Source organism: Pinus tabuliformis, chromosome 9, assembly GCF_031772625.1.
Source record: "Pinus tabuliformis cultivar Carrire ecotype Pingquan chromosome 9, CPIR1, whole genome shotgun sequence".
NCBI lineage: Eukaryota > Viridiplantae > Streptophyta > Pinopsida > Pinales > Pinaceae > Pinus > Pinus tabuliformis.
Window position 1 is genome coordinate 1,554,546,121 of NC_142307.1, and position 24,518 is coordinate 1,554,570,638.

General features: G+C 39.6%; 1 pseudogene; it reads right to left on the reverse strand.

Annotated features, from left to right (window-relative positions):
- Nucleotides 1-1,698: 1,698 nt before the first annotated feature.
- LOC149154543 (histone-lysine N-methyltransferase ASHH1-like) lies at nt 1,699-6,276 on the reverse strand (annotated as a pseudogene).
- Between the last annotated feature and the right edge of the window lie 18,242 nt (nt 6,277-24,518).

A 24,518-nucleotide genomic window follows, 5' to 3' on the forward strand; every position in this document is an offset into this window, starting at 1 on the left:
CTACCTTGGTCAACTTGTCCACCACAACCATAATGGATTCATGCTGATTCAATGTCCTCAAAAAACCTTTAACGAAATCCATGGAAATGTCCTCCCATTTCCACCATGGAATCATAATCGTTTGTAATAAACCACCTCTATGCTTACACTATGCTTTCACCTGCTGACAGTCCAAACATCTAGCCACAAACTCAGCCACTTATTTTTTCAAGTCTAACCAATAATAGAATTTCTTCACAACTATCAAAGTCTTTTGATATCCCAAATGACTTGAATATGACTTTGTTAGAGCCTAGATTTGCCTCAGGCTGAAAAGGCAAGGTTCTAGGTCCACATCAAACCACGCTCAGCCTCATAGCTAGCCCTACGAGGACAGGAGAGGGCTCTCTTCGAGTCACACTCAGTAAAAATAAGCAATAGGGTCTGAGATCACTCAAAATGAATACTAATTTTAGGCTAGTAAATAAATACGAAAGAGATAATTTAATGAATGACTGAATTTTCTGGGTTGTATGGGACAAAGGACAGCATGAGCTAGGAAATTAAATCAAAGACACAGAATATTTCGTGAGGCAAGATAGGCAGGAGGTTTAGCAATCAAATTTAAATAATATGGAGTGGAAAGACTGTTGAGATGGTTGAAAAGGGCATAATAAACGAATCCTTTTCAAACAGAAGAAGAGACACAAAGCATGAATGCCTTCCCAAGACAGAGCAGTAAACTGGATTCTACCTCTCTTACTTAAAAGCATTCAATTGGAAATGATTATGAATGAACTATAAAACATAACAAGATACATATGAAACAGAAAGGAAAAAACATATGCTAAACTCACACCACATGAATCTCATGAATCAGAGCTGCATCATTTTATTAATTTCCTGGCCAAACTGTACAGTGAAGTGCTGAGTTTTTCTTCCACACCTTTCCCAGAACTCCCCCCCTTTACAAATGATTTACAATATAATAAAATAAACTCAGAGGTGGGAAAACAGATCGATGAAAATAGGAAGTTGTTTCAACTGAAATTATGAAAATAGAAAAAGAGCCATTCATCTGTTCTAAAAAGGAGCAGTGTTACATGTGAAATCTGTTTGATGACCAATGAGTAGGCAGAAACTGTAGCGTAGACCCTTTGAATCATAACTGAAGTCAAAATAGGTAATCGAATCCTATTTCTTTGCTAAATTTTGAGCCTAGAATCATGTAGTTGCTGATTTTAGGCCTAAAAACTCTACTTCTTGAATGCCACTTTGCACATTCCTACACAATTTCCCTCAAATTTCTGGAGATGTGTTTGCCACTTTACAAAAATTGGGAAAAGGTCTCCAATATTTTAATGCTAAAATATGGGTCAAATCCGCCACATATGTTCTTTAAATCTGAAGATGAATCGAATGCCCAAGTATTGTAATGACTGCCACCTAGGACATTTTTCAAGCCTTGCTGGAGGTCAAATACTTTTGACGGGTTATGACTAGACACTTATGCAATGAACTTTTCCAAACAGGGCACTATAATTACTAAATTATGTTAATTCTGACAAAGAACTCCTTGTATGTTTGACTTCATTCCTGACGATGAACCACACTGGTTGGTTCGAAACGCCTTTGACAAATGATATTTCATGTGATCTTCGCCGAAAAATCTTTTGTAAAATATTATGAAATCGCAAATGGATATCATTTTTTTGACTGTCAGTTATTCAACGAAACCATGATGTTGGCCTGCTCCAAGAAATCCCCAAAAAAAGATGGTGCTCCACATAGACATCAAACCTTGGCACCACCATACCACTCAAACTTATAATTATATGATAACTCTGTTCCACAAGGGATGTCCCGCTCTGCAAAAATTCCAACCCAACCTTCTCCAAGTACTATCCACTTCCGAGTTTCACAATTTGGTTCACAAGAATGGTTAATGAATCGAGCAATGCTACCTTTTCTAGTGGCATCAATTAATTCAGACTTATTAAGAGATATGATAAATGCATCTTTCAACCCTACAGCTTCATAAGCCTGAGATCGTCTCCTGGCTTCTTCTCTAGAAATGACTTCCCCACAGTATTCAATAACAAACTGGCCAGTCTTGATATCTTGGTCTGCGAGAAGACCCCATCCACGTCCATCTGTCTTGAATAATTTTGTCTTCACGTATTATGTTATCACTGAAAATTCTGTTTCCAAAAATTGTTCAGATTAGCTTAAGGACAAAGTGTTTTCGCAGCGCATGAATTCTTTTAGCAGTTTCGCAGCGCTACCTGTTTAGGTGGTTTCGTAGCGCGCTACGAAACTGGGAATTTGTCCAAAATCATAACGCACCTATATCACTTTTGTCTCCTATGGGTTCTGTGGGATATGATATATGCATAGAAATGCCTGTTTCTGCAAATTGATGGTGAAGTTTGTAATTCATCTGAGTTATGGCTACAGGCTTGCTTGCCTTCTAGTGAGAGTTTAAAGCTTGTTAACCAGGATAAAAGTCCTCAATCAGTTCCACTGTCAATGACAGCTGAGGTTAATAGAAAGGTGGCTTTTGAATAAGGTGCCAATCATAAGAAGGAAAGCATATTAAGATTTAGAAGATGCATCATTGGAAAGAGAGGATTTTCAGACTTCTGCAAGTGATTACTTGAGAGCTCTTTCTATATTAGAATGCTTGGAAGAACCCAACAGTCGTCATATTGCACAACTATGTTTTAAGATATGTTTGGCTCTATAGATGCAGAACAAGATCCCAGATGCACTAAGTTATTTAAGATCCCATCTTGTATACAAATGAAGCTGAGACATCCAAAGGTGAAAGTTCTGGCAAATATGCACAGACAAATATTGTTCCCAAGGGAGATCTCCATACTGGTACACTGGCTACAACTACCGTGGATGATGAGGTTGATGTGCTTAAAGGTCTAATGTCAGATCTTTCAGATAAGATTGAAGATATCAAGGCGATGGTGTCAGCTCCACCGTTGTCTGAGGTTCTTCAGGCTTTTTATGATGATAAGAACGTTTCTCAGAATAAAAATGCGTGTATAAGTGTGAATTCCTCTCATGAAGTAGAAGCTGGTTATCGACTAAAAGGTAGTGCATATGTCATCTTCAAGTATACATGGTTGTGGGATCGTGTACGTATCAGTGATGAGCATTTGACAAACGAAATGTTAAGATTTGGCAAACGGTGCTAGCTGTTCGTTCATTAGTTCTTCCACCGACAGAGGACATAGACACCTGGTTGACATTTGTTTTTTTTTTTTTTTTTTAAAAAGCCTGCGAAGACTTCAAGCTTATGGCAGACGCTATTTCCCGCTCGATGAAACATCTCTTCTCCCCAAAAATATTGGCGATTCGGAGGTGAGAGGTTCGACTTCTGTTAACTCGAACTCGTCTGCTTTCTTCACTCTCGGCCGCAGACTTTCCAGCTTCAAAGATGTACATAAAGCAGGTGATTATTGAGGGTTTCAAAAGTTACAAGGAGCAGGTTGCGACAGAGCCATTTAGCTCCAAGCATAATGGTGTGGTTGGTGCCAATGGGTCAGGAAAGACAAATTTTTTTCATGCAATACGGTTTGTTCTCAGTGACTTATTCCACAACCTCCGTGCTGAAGATAGGCAAGCATTGTTACATGAAGGTGCAGGTCATCAAGTATTGTCAGCATTCGTGGAGATAGTTTTTGATAACACCGATAACCGCATTCCGGTTGACAGGGAGGAAGTGCGTTTGTGAAGGACTATTGGTTTGAAAAAGGACGAGTACTTTTTGGATAAGAAACATATCACGAAGACAGAGGTTATGAATCTGTTAGAAAGTGCTGGGTTTTCTCGCTCAAATCCATACTATGCAAAGTGTATCAGTTCTGGCAGTAATGAAGAAGATAGCTCAAGATTTAGAAGTCCCTCTGAAATTCAAGAAAAGTGTTCTCACGGAAAGAATTCGATCAAGTTAACGATGTGTGTTCAAAGATGAAGCGCAAGGCCATACTTGAAATGTCAGGACAGGAGTTCCATGCATTACTTGAGAAAATTCAGTCAGCTTACAGTGCTATTTATGAAAACAACATACAGGACTCATATTTGCTGCCTGATGCCTGCAACAAATGGTTCAATGCAAAGCTAGATTGGAGGTACCTGGAAATCTTGAAACTCTGGGAATAATTTGGAATCCTGATTCCATTTCAAAGACAAGCATGCATTATGAATATATTAATGGTAGTGGGCATGGGGAGGAGATAGAACAGTTGAAATCCCATCTAAAAGTTGTAGAGTTTGGGGCTGGAAGAGGTTATTTAACTCACATGCTTTCTGACTGTTATGGCATTAAGAATATAGTACTAGTGAAGCGCAGGTTATATAAGTTCAAGGCTGATCGAAGTTTGAGACAGACAGAGTGCCTAAGAATAGACATTGAAGATTTGAAATTGGAAGCTGTGGAATCTTTGAAGGACTTTTACTATGCTGCAGTAGGGTAACATCCAATATTCCACCATCAGACTCAGAGATCAGTATGCTCGAAGGTAGCAGTTGCAAATTATGGTATCATGGCCTATATTTCGCAATCCATCAAAAAGGGGTATCTTACAAAAGGTTTTATAAATAGCTATTTGTCTGTAGATATGTCTCATGAATTTAGGGCCTTGATAACCGCAGAAGACCAATCTCTTGCATTATTGCAACAAGGTGAAATTGTTTGGAGCAAATTCAAGACACAACACTCATTCCAATACTGAAGTTATCTCAGCTCTCAGGTTCCTCAAAAATAGTTCAGATAACTGATTATGCCCCTAGTGGTATTGAACTGACAAGATCTTGATGCTGATTGCTTTCATTTCCAGATCATATATATCTCTTATCAAATAAGAGAAGTAGATGAGGACCAGGGACCATTAAAAATACAGTAGAATTTATTATGCATATTACAAGACTGTGTTTTTGAAATTACACAGCAGTTTCGTAGCGCGCTACGAAACTGCTGTAGGTGGTGATTTTAAACGAAGAGCTGCATACGAAAAGTTTTGGCTGGCACACCTGCCTACCAAGGAAGCCTCCAGCATATCAGGAGCATGGTGTTACCCTATTCTCTTGGGTTATTAAAGAATTAAAGTATCCACTGCTGTATACTCAGTGATGGGGGACCAGAACCGAAAATTTAGGGTTATTCTCCGCCAACACAGAACAGATCAAAGCCTTCGGTGTTCAAAGCCAACATGGGACATTAATTGCCCATCTTATGCCATCTCATGCCATCTCAGCTGAACGAAGAGAAAGCCAGGTGTCAAAGCTGCAAGAAGGAATCTTCAACGAAGGAGATAGAATTAGAGTTATAATTAAATTAGGACTTTTTAGAACTTCAGTTAGTGCTGATTGTATTTAATAGGTTAGTTCAATAGCGGATAGGGGTAATCAATGGCAATCATCAAGCTCCCCTCATGTTGGAGGTGGAAGCTCTAAGCAGTTAGAAGTATGTGTCTATATAGAGGAGAATGATGGATGTAATTGTGGTTGGATGTTTTGATAAAAGACAAGACTATTTTGGTTTATGTATAGCAGATTTCAGTAATGCAAATGACTGTTGTTTCTTCTCAGGATTCACAATAGATCTAATGGTTCAAATGTATGATGGTTTATTCTCTTTAGTGTTCTTTTACAGTTTTGTTTCTGCCTAATCACTCAGAACTCATGTGTCATGCTCTGACTTCCTGTATGCCTTGGCAAACTGTGTTTTATGTAAGTTATGTTTGAACATTAGATGTAAAGTGCCCTGATTTCTATGAAAGGATAGTGTTTTTTGTTTGCTGAGATGTGTGAGACTCCATAAGCCCAATGGGAATCACTTTGATATTTGTCCAGCCAGCTTATTTTCATGTGTTTTTTAAAGAGTTAGCCATCTTTCCTTGTCATTAATTCATATTCATAATCGGTGAGAGAGCCCTCTCTGACTAAGGAGGCTAAGCCTTAGTCTAAAGCCTGGTTTGAAATAGTTACACAGAGTCTAACTGATTAGCAGCCTTCAGTGCTTGATTTTGTGATAACATATTCACATCGCTGAAATCGCTGGTTTTTGTAGCGAACTCCACAAGGGCAATACTCAGGTGTGCACTCCGTACTTGTCAATAAATTTAGGCACCTTTCTCCACACAGACTCTCTGGATCATCATGCTTTTTGTTGTCGATAATAGCAATACCTGTCTTGGTCTTCTTGCTCTTGGAGCAATAAAGATGAACTAGTTTGATTTTGGAACAATGATGATTTTTTAGCCTGTCGACCCTGTGCGCCATGGCTCTTGGATGCGCCACGCCAGAGGAAAAATGCACTGTGGAAAACTGCCCAATGCGTCGCGCAGCCTATGTGCATCGTGTTGAGATTGCAACAAGATGATGGAGCTTAGTGAAAAGAGTCGCCTTCACTAAGTGGGCCCGCAGGCAAATTATGGCGCAAGTTCTATTTTTTATCCCAGAAGGGATGATCACAGTATGGGTGATCACAGTATGAGTGATCACAGTGTGGGTGATCACAGTATGGGTGATCACAGTGTGGGTGACCACAGTGTGGATGATCACAGTATGAGTGATCAAAGTCTATTTTTAAACTGGCTGTCAAAAATAGAAAAGTCAAATATTATTGTCTCATAACAATATTTGGACTATAAACTTGATCTTATTCTCTTGGAGCACTTCAGTTTGAGCTACAGATGTGGCCCATGTAGCTGTCAGAAGGAAGTATGCTTTTCTTATGAGTCAGTTGAGTTGTTGCATGCATGACTTCAGTTAGAACTCAATCAGTTGAGTTTGGTGGAGTTGATTGCGGAGTTGATGGAGTTGTGTTAAGTTTGACTTGGTTAAACTAGTTGTAGTTAGTCTAACTGCAAATAGACTAATGATGAGTTGTTAAACTAATTATTAACTCATAATACAACTATAGAATACATCAGTTAACTCAGTTGCATGTCAGTGCATGTTCAGTTCATCAGGGACAGGTTTTAGAGAATCAGATTGCTATCAGTTGTGACTAAAGTTGTGCATCAGATCTTGCACAATCAAGGGATTGAGTATGCCAATGATTTTGCTCATGTATTTGCCCAGTATTAGAGCCTCTGCTCACGTCTTACACAGTGTGAGTGATTCTTTGGAGGTGAAATATGAGTTTGGTAAACCATTCTCATTCATTCTTGTGCAGGTATTGAGCAGTGGAGGCAAGCAAGTAGTGGAATAGATTTGGAGATCAGATCTTAGCTGTATTGTGTGTAACAGGTGGAGCTGGTACTGGATTGCTTGTGATAAGCATTGTACTTTGTAATGTTACATGGTCTCAATCACTAATATACAGATAGTTGGGGTTTTTACCGAGATGCTTTCCCCGGGATACATACTGTGTTAATGAGTTTGATTGATGCTTCTATGTGCGCCTGTGAATGTTTCTGCTTCTGTAAATTGATGATCAACGTAGAGGAGGTTATGTATTATGCATGTATTCTGCAATAGTGTATAATCGAGATAATCTCTGTGAATATGTGTCATATTATTCAAAATTTCTACATGGTATCAGAGCTGTTGATCATCAGATCTACTATTCATGAAGTGTTTACATTCTATTTCTTCAGGCAAAGTCTGTAATCGGGCCAGGTAGCCTCTGGATTCATCCTTCCTTTGGAAGGTGAGATATCCGGTGAATGCCCATACAGTCAATCTCTGTACGAGAAATATTGTGTTCTCACGAATCTTAGAGCCGAGGCGGTTGAGTTGGTTGCTGGTGGAATTCGAATTTGCAGCAGTGTTTTCTTGGTGACAACGCAGCAATGTCTTTCAACGGATTGTGATTGGAGTATGCTCTTGAGGGTAGCTCAAACTATATTGCATGGAAGGACAGGATGGAGGCAGTATTGGATGATAACGGGCTGAAGGAGTTCATAGAGACGGATGTCCCAAAGCCTACTGATGCTACTCAAGCTGATGTTTGGCAAAAGAAGACCGCAAAATGTCGAAGGATTCTATTGGAGGGCGTGAAGGATCACATTGTGTCCAGCCTCCATGGAAAGGCTACTCCATGTTTGATGTGGAAATCATTAACATAATTATTCCAAAGCAAGAGCGATCAGAGGAAGCTGGCGCTCAAAGATAAACTCAGAAACATCAAATGCGAGAAGGGTGACAGTATACCCAAGTATCTCACGAAGTTCACTCAGTGTCGAGATGAGCTGGGAAGTGTGGGGGTTACTGTCGATGATGAGGACTTGGTGAGCTTGGCTCTCCTTGGTCTTCCGAAGAGTTGGCATTCCTATCAGGACTCTGTCAATGGTCGGGAGAAATTGCCAGGATGGGAAAGACTATGGTCAGATCTTGTGCAGGAGGAGATCAGGCGAAGTACCAGGGACGGATCTTCGTCAAAGGGAGTTGATGAAGAGAATTATGCTTTGGCTGCCAAAGCAAAGAAAGGGAAGAGAAAGAAAGCTTCTCAGTCTGGTGCGAAAGGCAAGAAGCAGGATATGTCTAAGGTGAAGTGTTTTCACTGTCACCAGCAGGGACACTATGCCACTAATTGTCCGCAGAAGAAGAAGAACAAGGAGGCTGCTGAATCTTCAGCAGGAGAGGCTCTAGCCTCACAGTTTGAGCTTGATTTTTCATTGATCGCATGCTTGGTTTCAAGTGTGATGGGATCGGTGTGGTTCTTGGACAGTGGTGCGTCTTTTCACATGACGGGAGATAGAGATTTGTTCTCTGATCTGGAGGACAAAGATCTTGGAGTGCACATCGAGATGGGCAATGATGGTAGATATAGTGCGACCGGTATCGATATCATTTCCTTTGAGAGGGAATCTGGTAAACCCTTCGTATTGAAGGAAGTCATGCATGTTTCAGGATTGAAGAAGAATCTCATCTCAGTGGCGATGTTAGAAGACAAGGGGTATGATGTTGTTTTCAGCGAGGGAAAGGCTTTCCTGCGCAGCAAGACAACTGGTGAGACTCGAAAGATAGGGGTTTGAGTGAGGAACCTTTATCAGTTGCATGTAGATGGATGTGCAGCAATGGCGGGCAAGGAAGAAGGATTGGTGAGCCGGGATGATGGCGAGTTGTGGCACAGGAGATTGGGTCACCTTCACCATGGAGCCTTGAAGATACTGTAGCAGATCACTACAGGGCTTCCTAAAGGCACACTTGCACAGTCAGATCAATGCAAGGGGTGTACTTTGGGGAAGTTTGTGAAAGCCACCTTTCACGAGAAGGATAGTCGTGCCACGACGATCCTTGAGAGAATTCACACAGACGTGTGTGGACCTTTCTCAGTTGCTTCGACAGCAAAACATAGGTATTATGTGATTTTTGTTGATGATTTCTCTCGTAAGTGTTGGATCTTCTTCATGCAGAAGAAGAGCGATACATATTCAAAGTTCTGTGAATTCAAAGCACTGGTCAAGAAGGAATCGGGGAAGAAGGTGAAGGCTCTTAGGAGCGATAATGGTGGTGAATACATCTCGGACGAGTTCAAGGATTTCTGCAAGGCAGAAGGGATTCGTAGAGAGCTCATAGCTCCCCATAACCCACAGCAGAATGGGGTAGCTGAGTGGAAGAACAGAACGATTATGGGTGCTGCACGGGCAATGTTGCATGATCAGGGCCTACCCCTTCACTTGTGGGCGGAAGCATGCAATACAACAGTTTATGTGCAGAACCGTTGTCTTCATAGGATACTTGGCATGAGTACATCCGAGGAGGCTTATTCTGGTAAGAAGCCTAATCTTTCTCATTTGAGGATTTTTGGTGCTAACGTTTACATGCATGTAACGAAGGATGCCAAGAAGAAGTTGGAGCTGACCGCAGAGGTTGGGATATTTGTGGGGTACACTGATACGCCCCACAACTATCGTGTGTATTTGCCAGACAATGGTAAAACTGTTGTGTGACGGGATATAAAATTTCAGGAGGAGAAAGCCATGAAGTGTTCACTTGAGAGGGAGCTACACTTGCATGCAGATGAGGAGCTATTAGTTCCTAAGGATGAGCTTCAGGACGTGGATCAGCCACAGGATGAGGTTCATGGAGTGGAAGAGACCACTCGTGCAGCGCCAATCATCAGAGGGCAAAAGCGCTTGACAGAAGCTGAGCGACTAGCTCAAGATGCAAAGAAAGTTGTAGGACCACCTACAGCCCAACGCAGGCAGAGACAGTCACCTGATCGATACACTTGATACATGGCTCTGATGAGCAAGTGTGTTGTGACTGAGCCATCCTCTTTCGAGGAAGCTATGGAGGATCCCGCATGGGTAGACGCCATGGTGGAAGAGTATGATTCTATTGTCAGAAACAGTGCATGGGAGATTGTTCCTAGACCGGAAGGGAAATCAATGGTCGGTTCGAGATGGATCTACAAGGTCAAGCAGGCAGCTGACGGGAGTGTGGAGAAGTACAAGGCAAGATTTGTTGCCCGAGGCTTTTCATAGATAGAGGGGATCGATTATGAGGAGACCTTTGCACCTGTCGCAAGGTATTCTTCCATACGGACGATTCTTGCTCTCTCAGCGCAGATGGGATGGCACATTCATCAGATGGATGTGAAGACTGCGTTCCTCAACGGAGTCATTGAGGAGGAGGTGTACATTGAGCAGCCCGAAGGCTTTGAGGTCTTCAGCAGCGAGTCGCATGTGTGCAGGCTCAAGAGAGCACTGTATGGGTTGAAGCAAGCACCACGTGCTTGGTACACATAGATAGACAGCTATTTCACAGGACTTGGATTCTCCAAGAGTGAGGCGGATCCTAACCTATACCAGATTGTGGTGGAGGGTAAGTTGCTTATCATTGTACTGTATGTTGATGATTTGATTCTAACGGATGATGAGCTGTTGATACTGTCATGCAAGAAGGATCTTGCTACAGAGTTTGAGATGAAGGACTTGGGCCTCCTTCACTATTTCCTAGGATTGGAAATATGGCAGCACAGTGGTGGACTGTTTGTTTCTCATGGAAAGTATGCTCGGGAGATACTGGAGAAGTTCAACATGCATGGCTGCAAGCCTGTTGATACTCCTCTTCCTGGAGGTTGGAGGAAGGAGGATGTCACTTCGGGAGAAGAAGTGGATGCCACTGTTTATCAACAGTTGGTGGGGTCGCTGATGTATTTGGTCAATACACGACCCGATATATGCTATGCAGTTAACCAGCTTTCACAAGCTATGGTTAAGCCTACCAAGCTCTTCTGGAAGGCGGGCAAGCATGTATTACGCTACTTGAGAGGCACATCGGGATATGGTTTGTGGTACAGACAGGAGGATGAGGTGAAGCTATGTGGCTTCACGGATGCAGATTGGGCAGGGAGCCCAACGGACAGAAAGAGCACATCAGGAGGGGTCTTCAGTATTGGATCGACAACAGTTTCTTGGTACAGCAGGAAGCATAGATCTGTGGCATTCAGTTCAACGGAGGCCAAGTATATGGCAGCAAATTTGGTTGCATGCGAGGCTATATGGATGAGGAAGATCCTGGTTGGTTTGTTCGGTTCTCATTTGGATCCTACTGTGATTTACTGTGATAACCAGAGTTGCATTAAACTCTTGGCCAATCCTGTATTTCATGATAGATCTAAGCATATTGACATCAGGTACCATCATATCATAGATTGTGTGCAGCGAAGGATCATGTTGCTTTCATACATTCCAATGAAGGATCAAGATGCTGATATTTTGATGAAGGCTCTCACCAGGAGCAAATTCGAGTACCACCAAGGCAGGATAGGGGTTGTTGATAATCCATATCTTGTCGAGAGGAGGTGTTGAGATTGCAAAAAGATGATGGAGCTTAGTGAAAAGAGTCGCCTTCACTAAGTGGGCTTGCAGGCAAATTATGGCGCAAGTTATATTTTTTATCCCAGCAGGGATGATCACAGTATGGGTGATCACAGTATGAGTGATCACAGTGTGGGTGATCACAGTATGGGTGATCAAAGTGTGGGTGACCACAGTGTGGGTGACCACAGTGTGGATGATCATAGTATGAGTGATCAAAGTCTATTTTTAGACTGGCTGTCAAAAATAGAAAAGTCAAATATTATTGTCTCATAATAATATTTGGACTATAAACTTGATCTTATTCTCTTGGAGCACTTCAGTTTGAGCTACAGATGTGGCCCATGCAGCTGTCAGAAGGATGTACACTTTTCTTATGAGTCAGTTGAGTTGTTGCATGCATGACTTCAGTTAGAACTCAATTAGTTGAGTTTGGTGGAGTTGATTGTGGAGTTGATGGAGTTGTGTTCAGTTTGACTTGGTTAAACTAGTTGTAGTTAGTCTAACTGCAAATAGACAAATGATGAGTTGTTAAACTAATTATTAACTCATAATACAACTATAGAATACATCAGTTAACTCAGTTGCATGTCAGTGCATGTTCAGTTCAGTAGGGACAGGTGTTAGAGAATCAGATTGCTATCAGTTGTGACTATAGTTGTGCATCAGATCTTGCACAATCAAGGGATTGAGTATGCCAATGAGTTTTCTCATGTATTTCCCCAGTATTAGAGCCTCTACTCACATCTTACAGAGAGTGAGTGATTCTTTGGAGGTGAAATACAAGTTTGGTAAACCATTCTCATTCATTCTTGAGCAAGTATTGAGCAGTGGAGGCAGGCAAGTAGTGGAATAGATTTGGAGATCAGATCTTAGTTGTATTGTGTGTAACAGGTGGAGCTGGTACTGGATTGCTTGTGATAAGCATTGTACTTTGTAATGTTACATGGTCTCAATCATTAATATACAGATAGTTGGGGTTTTTAGCGAGATGCTTTCCCCGGGATACATACTGCGTTAATGAGTTTGATTGATGCTTCTATGTGCGCCTGTGAATGTTTCTGCTTCTGTAAATTGATGATCAACGTAGAGGAGGTTATGTATTATGCATGTATTCTGCAATAGTGTATAATCGGGATAATCTCTGTGAATATGTGTCATATTATTCAAAATTTCTACACGTCGCGCGCTTACCCAATGCGCCGCACGTACTTTAAACGCAGTCTTGGCTTGAAAAGTTACAAGTTTTGCCTTTCCACAGCTTGAGTCAGCTTTCACATGAGCTATTGAATGCAAATGACATTGATACGCATAGAAATATCTTCACAAAGACATGGCTTTGATTTTTGTTTCTCAAAAACCCATCTTTGTAATGTTTGGCATCGGCACTTTTTCACATTTTAATACAACTCTGTTTTTCAAATTTCCTTTTTGATTTTGGCTTAAAATGATGGCTTTTCTTGGTTGATTTTTGCAGGGATGATGACATTGGACTTCGGAAAAGGATGACCAAAGGCTGCATTTGAACATTTTCAACCGAAAAACCTTGAAAATATACATGGCAATTATTTCGAAAGACGAAAAGACGACTTTTTCTTCAAAACAAGGTTTTGAAGAAAATTCATGATCAATCAGTATGACAATGAAATTTTCGAAAGGAAAACATATTTTGAACCTCCCTCTGGCCTGCTGGCATTATTGGACACTTTTGACAACCAAATTTGCGAAACCGTAGACCTAATGACTAAAATAACTCTTTGCTAACCTAGACATCAAACAGGACTGTAAATGACCTTAAAATTGATTCAACAAACAGACCTAAACCATAAGGATAAGGTATGAGGGGAATGAGTAACAAGGCCCTTCCGTTAGATAATGGCATGCCCGTAGTGGAATGCAACTGAGTGAATCGAGCGAGACACCTAAAAATGAAATGCAAAAAGAGTTTGATCTCTGACGGAAGGATATAAAGACCGACTCTAACATTGGCTCCAATAGGGATGGTAGCTCCCTGGAGGTGCCAAGAACTGCAGATCTTTGGGAGAGCACATAGTGCCTTCATCCATTGGGCAATGGATTCAAAGCCCAAGCTAAAATGCATGACTAAAAACCGACACAAACTAATAAGACTAAAAACTGACTCACAAATGAATCATGACTGACTTAACAAAAACAAGAACTTACAAAGCTTATTGAAGGGCAGCAGTCCATCAAGATTTCAAATCATGATGACAACCACGTGCATACTAATGAAATATGTACGATCATGTGTAATGAGCTTTCCAATGTAACCAATCAAGCAGATGCCTTCCTGACTGATTCTCCCGATCAGATCTCCTAGTCAACAATAAATACTGGTAACTGGGTATCCAAAAACATAATTGGCCATGATCTCCTTCATCACTGACTACTGCAATAATCACCTTCACTGCTGACTGCAACAGATTTTCCAGTGGAGCGTATCTTCTTACAACCCGTTCCATCTTGAAAATCTTAAAGCTACTAATCTTCCTGCAGTGAAGTCACCGTGAAGCATTGATCTCTAGATTTTTCAGTGAATGAAGTCGCCAGGTGAATGATTTCAGCCTTCTGATGTTTGATCGTTGTCCACCATCAACCATTAGATCTAAACCTGATTACATGTACTGGGGTGATTGGCAAGTCAAGTGTCACGATTACAAGCTAGACCGGAGATTGATTGAAGTAGCTTTTATCTACTTGCGCTAATGCAAAGCAAAAGCGTTTCGAAGGCTACCTGGCATAACTTCAGGCTCTGTCTGTAGCTTATAAAACAAATGACATCAACAAGCAAACCATTTTCTCCCCAGTGGAGTCGCCACTATGTTAGAGCCTAGATTTGCCTCAGGCTGAAAAGGCAAGGTTCTAGGTCCACATCAAACCACGCTCAGCCTCGTAGCTAGCCCTACGAGGACAGGAGAGGGCTCTCTCCGAGTCACACTCAGTAAAAATAAGCAATAGGGTCTGAGATGACTCAAAATGAATATTGATTTTAGGCTAGTAAATAAATATGAAAGAGATAATTTAATGAATGACTGAATTTTCTGGGTTGTATGAGACAAAGGACAGCATGAGCTGGGAAATTAAATCAAAGACACAGAATATTTCGTGAGGCAATATAGGTAGGAGGTTTAGCAATCAAATTTAAATAATATGGAGTGGAAAGACTGTTGAGATGGTTGAAAATGGAATAATCAATGAATCCTTTTCAAACAGAAGAAGAGACACAAAGCATGAATGCCTTCCCAAGGCAGAGCAGTAAACTGGATTCTACCTCTCTTACTTAAAAGCATTCAACTAGAAATGATTATGAATGAACTGTAAAACATAACAAGATACATATGAAACAGAAAGTAAAAAAAACATATGCTAAACTCACACCACATGAATCAGAGCTGCATCATTTTATTAATTTCCTGGCCAAACTGTACAGTGAAGTGTTGAGTTTTTCTTCCACACCTTTCCCAAAACTCCCCCCCTTTACAAATGATTTACAATATAATAAAATAAACTCAGAGGTGGGAAAATAGATCGATGAAAATAGGAAGTTGTTTCAACTGAAATTATGAAAATAGAAAAAGAGCCATTCATCTGTTCTAAAAAGGAGCAGCGTTACATGTGAAATCTGTTTGATGATCAATGAGTAGGCAGAAACTGTAGCGTAGACCCTTTGAATCATAACTAAAGTCAAAATAGGTAATCGACTCCTATTTCTTTGCTCAATTTTGAGCCTAGAATCGTGTAGTTGCTGATTTTAGGCCTAAAAACTCTACTTCTTGAATGCCACTTTGCACATTCCTACACAACTGCCCTCAAATTTCTAGAGATGTGTTTGCCACTTTACAGAAATCGGGAAAAGGTCTCCAATATTTTAATGCTAAAATATGGGTCAAATCCGCCACATATGTTCTTTAAATCTGAAGATGAATCGAATGCCCAAGTATTGCAATGACTACCACCTAGGACATTTTTCAAGCCTTGCTGGAGGTCAAATACTTTTGACGAGTTATGACTAGACACTTATGCAACGAACTTTTCCAAACAGGGCACTGTAATTACTAAATTATGTTAATTTTGACAAAGAACTCCTTGTATGTTTGGCAAATATTATGAAATCGCAAATGGATATCATTTGCTTGACTGTCAGTTATTCAACGAAACCACGATGTTGGCCTGCTCCAAGAAATCCAAAACAAGATGGTGCTCCACATAGACATCGAACCTTGGCACCACCATACCACTCAAACTTATAATTATATGATAACTTTGTTCCTCAAGGGATGTTCCGCTCTGCAAAAATTCCAACCCGAACTTCTCCAAGTACTGTCCACTTCTGAGTTTCACAATTTGGTTCACAAGAATGGTTAATGAATCGAGCAATGCTACCTTTTCTAGTGGCATCAATTAATTTAGACTTATTAAGGGATATGATAAATGCATCGTTCAACCCTACAGCTTCATAAGCCTAAGATTGTCTCCTAGCTTCTTCTCTAGAAATGACTTCCCCACAATATTCAGTAACAAACTAGCCAGTCTTGATATCTTGGTCTGCGAGAAGACCCCATCCACATCCATCTATCTTGAATAATTTTGTCTTCACGTATTCACATCGCTGAAATCGCTGCTTTTTGCAGCGATCTCCACAAGGGCAATACTCAGGTGTGCACCCTGTACTTGCCAATAAATTTAGGCACCTTTCTCCACACAGACTCTCTGGATCATCATGCTTTTTGTTGTCAATAATAGCAATACCTGTCTTGGTCTTCTTGCTCTTGGAGCAATAAAGATGAACTAGTTTGATTTTGGAACAATGATGATGATTTTTTAGCCTGTCGACCTTGTGCGCCGAGCGCACACCCAGTGCGCCGCATCTCCTAGATGTACCGCGCTAGAGGAAAAATGCACTGTGGCAAACCGCCCAATGCGTCGCGCAGCCTATGTGCGTCGCGCGCTTACCCAATGCGCCGCACGTACTTTAAATGCAGTCTTGGCTTGAAAAGTTACAAGTTTTGCCCTTCCACAGCTTGAGTCAGCTTTCACATGAGCTCTTGAATGCAAATGACATTGATACGCATAGAAATATCTTCATAAAGACATGGCTTTGATTTTTGTTTCTCAAAAACCCATCTTTGTAATGTTTGGCATCGGCACTTTTTCACATTTTAATACAACTCTGTTTTTCAAATTTCCTTTTTGATTTTGGCTTAAAATGATGGCTTTTCTTGGTTGATTTTTGCAGGGATGTTGACATTGGACTTCGGAAAAGGATGACCAAAGGCTGCATTTGAACATTTTCAACTGAAAAACCTTGAAAATATACATGGAAATTATTTCAAAAGACGAAAAGACGACTTTTTCTTCAAAACAAGGTTTTGAATAAAAGTCATGATCAATCAGTATGACAATGAAATTTTCAAAAGGAAAACATATTTTGAACCTCCCTCTGGCCTGCTGGCATTATTGGACACTTTTGACAACCAAATTTGTGAAAACCTAGACTTGATGACTAAAATAACTCTTTGTTGACCTAGACATCAAACAGGACTGTAAATGACCTTAAAATTGATTCGACAAACAGACCTAAACCAGCAGGATAAGTCATGAGGGGAATGAGTAACAAGGCCCTTCCGTCAGATAATGGTATGCCCCTAGCAGAATGCAACTGAGTGAATCGAGTGAGACACCTAAAAATGAAATGCAAAAAGAGTTTGATCTCTGACGGAGGGATATGACCGACTCTAACAGACTTGACATTAAATTCCATGAAGATAGTATTCTTAAGTTCATTTTCATTTAGTACATAAATCTTGTCCCTAAATCTAACCAAACCACCTATCGTGAGATGATAATCCACATCCTAACCACCTCTACCATGTTGCTGCAATATTTGCTTGAGTTGATGGTACCTCTCATCCTACTACCCTACATCCAAGATGCACTCCTATAAATATGTCCCATATGAATTCATAGTTTCAATATGACTTAGCTTTACTCTTCTGCTAAGAGAATATGCAACCCTATTATCCTTATCCTTTATGCACTTGATCTCAAAGTAAAACTCATTGAGGGTAGCCAACCATCTAGCTTGCCTGGAATTCAAATTGGGTTAGTCAAATAGATACCTCATCCCACTGTGATCACTCATAAAGATGAACCTCCTACCAAGAAGACAATGTCTCCACATATTCAATGCATGAATGATCGATGCCAACTCGAGATCATGAGTCACATAGTTCTACTCGTTCTCATTCAACTTCCTTGACTCATAGCATACCACCTATCCTTCCTACATCGAGACTCCACCAAGTCCTCTATCACAAACATCTATACATACCACAAACTCTTTATTTGGATCTGTAATCTTCAAGACCAGAGTATTTGTAAGAAAATGTTGCAACTACTCAAAACTAGTTGCACACTCCTCTATCCATTCAAATTTCTTCCTTTTTTGTTGAAAATATGTAATAGGATAGATGAACCTCTTGTAGTAACCTACTAATCCCATAAATGATCTAACCTCATCCAGATTCCTAGGTGTTTCCCACTCCATGATAGCTCTGATCTTTTCTAGGTCCACTGCTATACCATCCTAGGAAACAGCATGTCCCAAGTAATGAAATTTTGTTTGAAATAAATTGCACTTACTAATCTTGTCATACAATTCATGCTCTCACAACAATATTAACTCTGCTTCCAAGTTTTCTACATGCTCTTCCTCATTCTTAGAATATATCAATATGTCATCAATGAATACTATCACAAACTTGTCCAAATAAAGATGCAACACACTATTCATCAAGCACATGAAAGTAGTTGGAGTGTTAGTCAAACCAAAAGGAACCACAACAAAGTCATAATTCCCATACCTAGTATGAAATGTGTTTTTTAGATTTCCTTTTCTTTAATACGCACCTGATGATATCCTGATCTCAGATCAATCTTCGAGAACACTGTTGCTCCCTTCAAATAATCAAACAAGTCATCAATCCTTGGCAATGGTTACTTGTTCTTGATCATCATCTTGTTAAATTTCTTATAATCAATACACAACCTGAGAGTACCATCCTTCTTCTTCACAAACAACACTGGTTCACCCCAAGGTAATACACTTGGCCTTATGTACCCCTTGTCAAGAATTTCCTTAAGTTGCAATTTCAATTCCACCAACTCTGGAGAGCTCATCCTGTAAGGTGCCTTTGATGATGATGTTGCTCCTGGTATCAACTCAATAGAAAAATCCATTTCCCTATGATGTGGTAACTCTGGAATCTCTGCGGGAAGTACATCCTGAAACTACTGCATATCGGATATCTCTTCAAGACTTCAACATCCTCAACATCCTTCCTTTGTCACTGGAAATATGAACTGCAAACAATACACACCCTTTCCTGCTACTACGCTTTGAATGCATAGTTGTAACCATTCTCACATACATAGGCTTCTTCTTACCCTGTAAGATTCTCTTCTCTCCATCATAATCCAGGCACTCAATAGCCTTATCATAGAAATCTACCTTAGTCTTGTGAATGTACAACCAATCCATACCCAATAGACTATTGTATGATCCCAACAAAAGAACATTTAGATGTGTTGATGTAGACATATCATTTATCTCAAATGCACAAGATCTCACCCAATGATGAACTCTTTTCTTGGTACCTGTAGCCGACTGCACCAACCAAGACTCTGCATGCACTTCATTATTCAAACAACACTTATCCACTATGTCAAGACTAATATAACTATAGTTATATCTAAAGTCAATCAAAATAGAAACAACTTGATTACAAAGCTTACCTTCCATCTCAATAATTCTATTATCCAATGCTGCATAAATCTGAGGAATACTTTTTCCAACATCCCCTATTGTTTGTGTCTCCTGAGCACTATAAATTTGAGGTCTTCCACCCTGATGTTGTGGACAATCTCTCCTAAGATGATCCTTGCCACAAGTCCAACACTACAAAGGCTTCCTGCCATCACCCTTGTTATGCTCCTCATACTGAAATCCATATCCTTTGTCAAATGTATTTAATTTCTAGTACAACACTTCATTCTCTTCGTTACTTGTATCCTAAGGTCTTCCTCGCTTCTTATCCCACTTTCCTTTTGTCTTTTCATTACCTTTCCAACCCTACTTAAGCTCTAACTTATACTTAGATGTTATGAAACCCACTCACAAAAAGATAGAAAAGAGAGATCAATGCCTTAGAATTCAGCCTCTTCGAGGGGGCAATCTCCTTTACATTACACAAATGAGCAATTCTTGGATGATACAAATGAAAAGGCCTCCTTTCTATATATAGGAGTCTAAGGGGTCATAACATAATCAAAGCCGACATAACAATAATAATGTAATGGCACAATAATAACAATAGTGGGCTTCTATGGGGCACAATAGTAACAATATGGGCACTACATGGGTACATCAATATAATAAGTGGGTTGTACTAATAACAATAAGGGCTTACACTAGTAGTATAGGGGCCTAACATGCCCCTCTCCTTCAAAAAGCGTTGTCCTCAACGCTTGAGTAGTTATTGATGCTTCTGTATAAAATTCTTGTCCTCCCATGTGGAATCTTCAACGGGTAAGTTCTTCCACTTGATGAGATACTTTGAAATTGATTGATTTCGTAGCTGTCGGGTTCTTGTTTCTGTGACTGCTCTAGGTTCCAATATGATTTTTCCTTCCTCTTCAATTTCTGGCAATATTGTTTGAATTGGGATCTTTTGCAACTTTTGAATAAGTGGCCATACTTCTTCGTCCTTCTTCCATTCATCCCTTGCTTCATTTATCCAATCTGGTTGGATAATAGAAATAGCACAAAACAATGCTTCCACATCCTCATCCTTGAAGAGTCTTCCCATTCGGTAAGGTCACCATTTTTTAAGTGCATGTAGTATTGCCAACATTTCCTTCTCATAAATAGCTTACTTGAGATGTAGCAGTAAAAATACCCAATCACCTACATCAAAACATTTTTCACTACGATGTTGATCTACCTGTTGTTTCGTTTGATTTTGCACCGAAGTGGCGTTATCCTATAAAAGTTGGAGAACTTGTTGTTAATGCTCGATGTGATCTTTCACTGCTTGAACCTTTTTCTTCTTGATATGTCCTTCTATCTCTAGAGTTTGAGGAGTGGTAATTTCTTCCAATCCTTTACAAGATATGGTCGGATTCATTTCTTGATGCTCGATGTGATCTTTCACTTCTTGAACATTTTTCTTCTTGATATGTCCTTCTATCTTGATAGTTTGAGGAGTGGTAATTTCGACCAATGAATTACAAGATATGGTTGGATTCATTTTTTCTTTCTCGATGTGATCTTTCACTTCTTGCACCTTTTTCTTCTTGATATGTCCTTCTATCTTGAGAGTTTGAGGAGTGGTAATTCTTGCCAATTCTTTACAAGATATGGTCTGATTCATTTCTTCTTTCTCTGGGTTGGGTCCTAGCGTATATCTTCTTCTTTTGATGTTTCTTGATCCTTTTCTTCCTCCTCTTCATATTCTATGTCAAATAATTTCTTCTTAGCACACTTATGACCTTTAGTGCATTTTCTATCACAATTGTAACAAAGCCCTTTTTCTCTTTTTTCTTCCAATTGTTGTGGTGTCAACCTTATAGGTTGTGGAAGACTAGGGGCAACAACACTTCCATCTTTATAGTTGTGAGTGGTATGCTTCCTGGTTGCCGTAATTTTGCTTTCCACTTTTCTTGCTAACCTGAATGCCTTCTCTAATGAATCAGGTTCCCAAAGGCGAACATCATGTTGGATATTATCCTTTAAAGTCCCTATGAACACATCAATCCTATGCTCCTCTGGAATATTTTTTAGCCTTATTTTCAATTTTTGGAACTCCTCAATGTGCTCCATTATTGAACCCTTTTGTTTGAGACTTATCAATTGGCTAAAAAAAGTGTTGCTTTTTGTATCCTCATAATGTGTTGTCAATTCTTCCGTAAAAATTGCCCAAGTGATAATTTGTTTACAAGAGTAAAGCCATTGATACCATACAAACTGATTTGGTTCCAAATATAAAGTTTCAATACGTACCTTTTGTGTGTTTTGCACATTATTGAGATCGAAAAATTGCTCCATCTATAATATCCATGTTGCGGGATCCTTGCCATCAAACTTCCTCATATCGATTTTCAGAATATGGTGGGTCTTCGATCCAACATTAGAGTCTATGGAATCATGATTAACATTTCTTTTGTTCTCATCATGAGTTTCCTTTGCTACCCTTTCACCATTAGTGACCATTTCTTGTAGCAACTTATTCATATTTATCTTCAATTCTTCCATCATATCATCCATGCCATCAATTTTAGCGTCCATGCCTTTCATCTTAGCTTCCATGCCATCCATCTTAGCTTCTACGTATTTCTTTAAACAATCCATCTTAGCTTCTACACCTTTCTTTAAACCATCCGTCTTAGCTTCTACATCTTTCCTTAAACCATCCATCTTAGATTTTGTTGCTTTTTGTGCAAGTGACACTTGTTGCACTTGGTCTCGTAATTTTGATATATCATGTTGCATTTCTTCCTCTTCTTCATGATTCATGCTAGAGCTTTCAGGTTGCTTACTAGGTGTTTTCATTTTCTTTCCTCGAGGCATCAATTACCAATTCAAACTAATTTTTCAAACCAAGCTTATCCAAAAAAAATTTAAAAAACTACACACCTTTTTTCACTTTGTAGAAGCTTGATATTAAATCTGATATTTCTCTGCAATTTCGGATCATCCCGTTCTGAAATTGAGATCTATAGTAGCCCTTTGTGTCCTCTTTCCAACGCCACCAGTCTTATCCAAATTGGATTCTCCAAGGAAGAATTATGCACAATCTCCCAAGATGACCTGATTATAAACTAGTTCAGTAGAGTGAACTTGTACGACGTGCCACGAGTCACTGTTTCGACCTTTCGCTCTGAAAAATATATACAAGAAACTACAGTCCATCCTCTTTCTGTACCTTCTTACGAAATTTCAATCCGATGCTCAGAGAGAAAGTTATGACTATTTTCCCTAGGTCACCTGTTTGGAATGTAACTCAGGAGTCTGCAAAAAGACCAACTTCCTCAGATCATATCTCCGCAAATATAGCGCGAAAAGCTCTGAAATTCGGACCCGAGATTTAGAGCGATTTCTTCTCAAATGTTTTTTCTTTTTAGCTTTTGAAATGTCGCAAAAAAAAAAAAAGAAGAAGAAGAAGAAGTTATAGCAAAAATGCCATGATGACCTGTTTTGAGCAGCGAAACCCTAGAATTCAAAGCTCTGATACCAAATGTTATGAAACCCACTCACAAAAAGATAGAAAAAAGAGATCAATGCCTTAGAATTCAGCCTCTTCAAGGGGGAAACCTCCTTTACATTACACAAATGAGAAATTCTTGGATGATACAAATGAAAAGATCTCCTTTCTATATATAGGAGTCTAAGGGGTCATAACATAATTAGAGCCGACATAACAATAATAATGTAAGGGCACAATAATAACAATAGTGGGCTTCTATGGGGCACAATAGTAACAATATGGGCACTACATGGGTACATCAATATAATAAGTGGGTGTAATAATAACAATAAGGGGTTACACTAGTAGTATAGGGGCCTAACATTAGACTTCTCATAAAAATGTTTCAACTTCCAATTACTTCCTCCAATGTCTAAGGCTCATCATACTCAATTTTATCCTTAAATGATAATGACAATCCAATGATGAATCTTTTAACCTTTATATTGTCATATTTAAGATATGTAACATACCTCAACAAATCTAAAAACTTAGTCGTATACTCTTTGTCTGTCATAGATCCCATCTTCAACTCATAAAACCCCTTAGCTTACCACCATAGTATCTCTTTGACGAATACTTCTTCCTGAAGAGTATTTTAAACTCATTCCAACTCAACTCCTCTATCTTGATGTCTCTGACACACTTCACATCTTCCCATCGGATGTTCATTTTCCCTTTGAAGCTGAAAATAGCTATTCTAGCTTTCATATTCTCTATATAATTATGCAGCTCAAATAACTTCTTCATCCCAGACAGTCATGCTTCTGCATCTTCCGGTTTCATCAGTTCTCCATCAAATGTATGGGGTTTGGCTTTCTTAAACTCATCTGACAAGTATTGTTTCTCATTCTTCCTGTAAGGATGATAACAATGATAACCATGTTGTCTATCTGATTTAGAACTAGAATAGAACCCATAACCACTACCTCTCTTATCAGATGTGTCCATCTATATACCACATCTGACTGTGTCATCCATGTCCAACATATGACATCCATGAGACCTACTACCATATGCCCCATTAGTCCTTTCCTCTTGTCCATAACTAATCCATGACTTTCCCTATCTCTACAAATTTGATAAGCTTTGAAGGATCACTACATTGACCTCCGCTTGATTTTCATGTGCCTTGGAAAGCCTTTCCTGTGATTGATTATCCTGTCACTATCCACCTTGAAACTCCTTATTTATTCCTTCAGAATTCTCAAGGTATCCACTATGTCAAGAGAATACTCATCTCTATGTTGTTCATCTGATCTGTAAGGAGAGTCACGTGAACTATAGTCCACCATTTTTCTAGCCATCTCTTATCTTCTTCTTCCAGCAAACATACCATGTAAGATAAATGAAATATAAACATGATCGAACATACCTTAGTGATGTTTAGGGGGGGTCATCTCATATGCACAATCAATCCAGA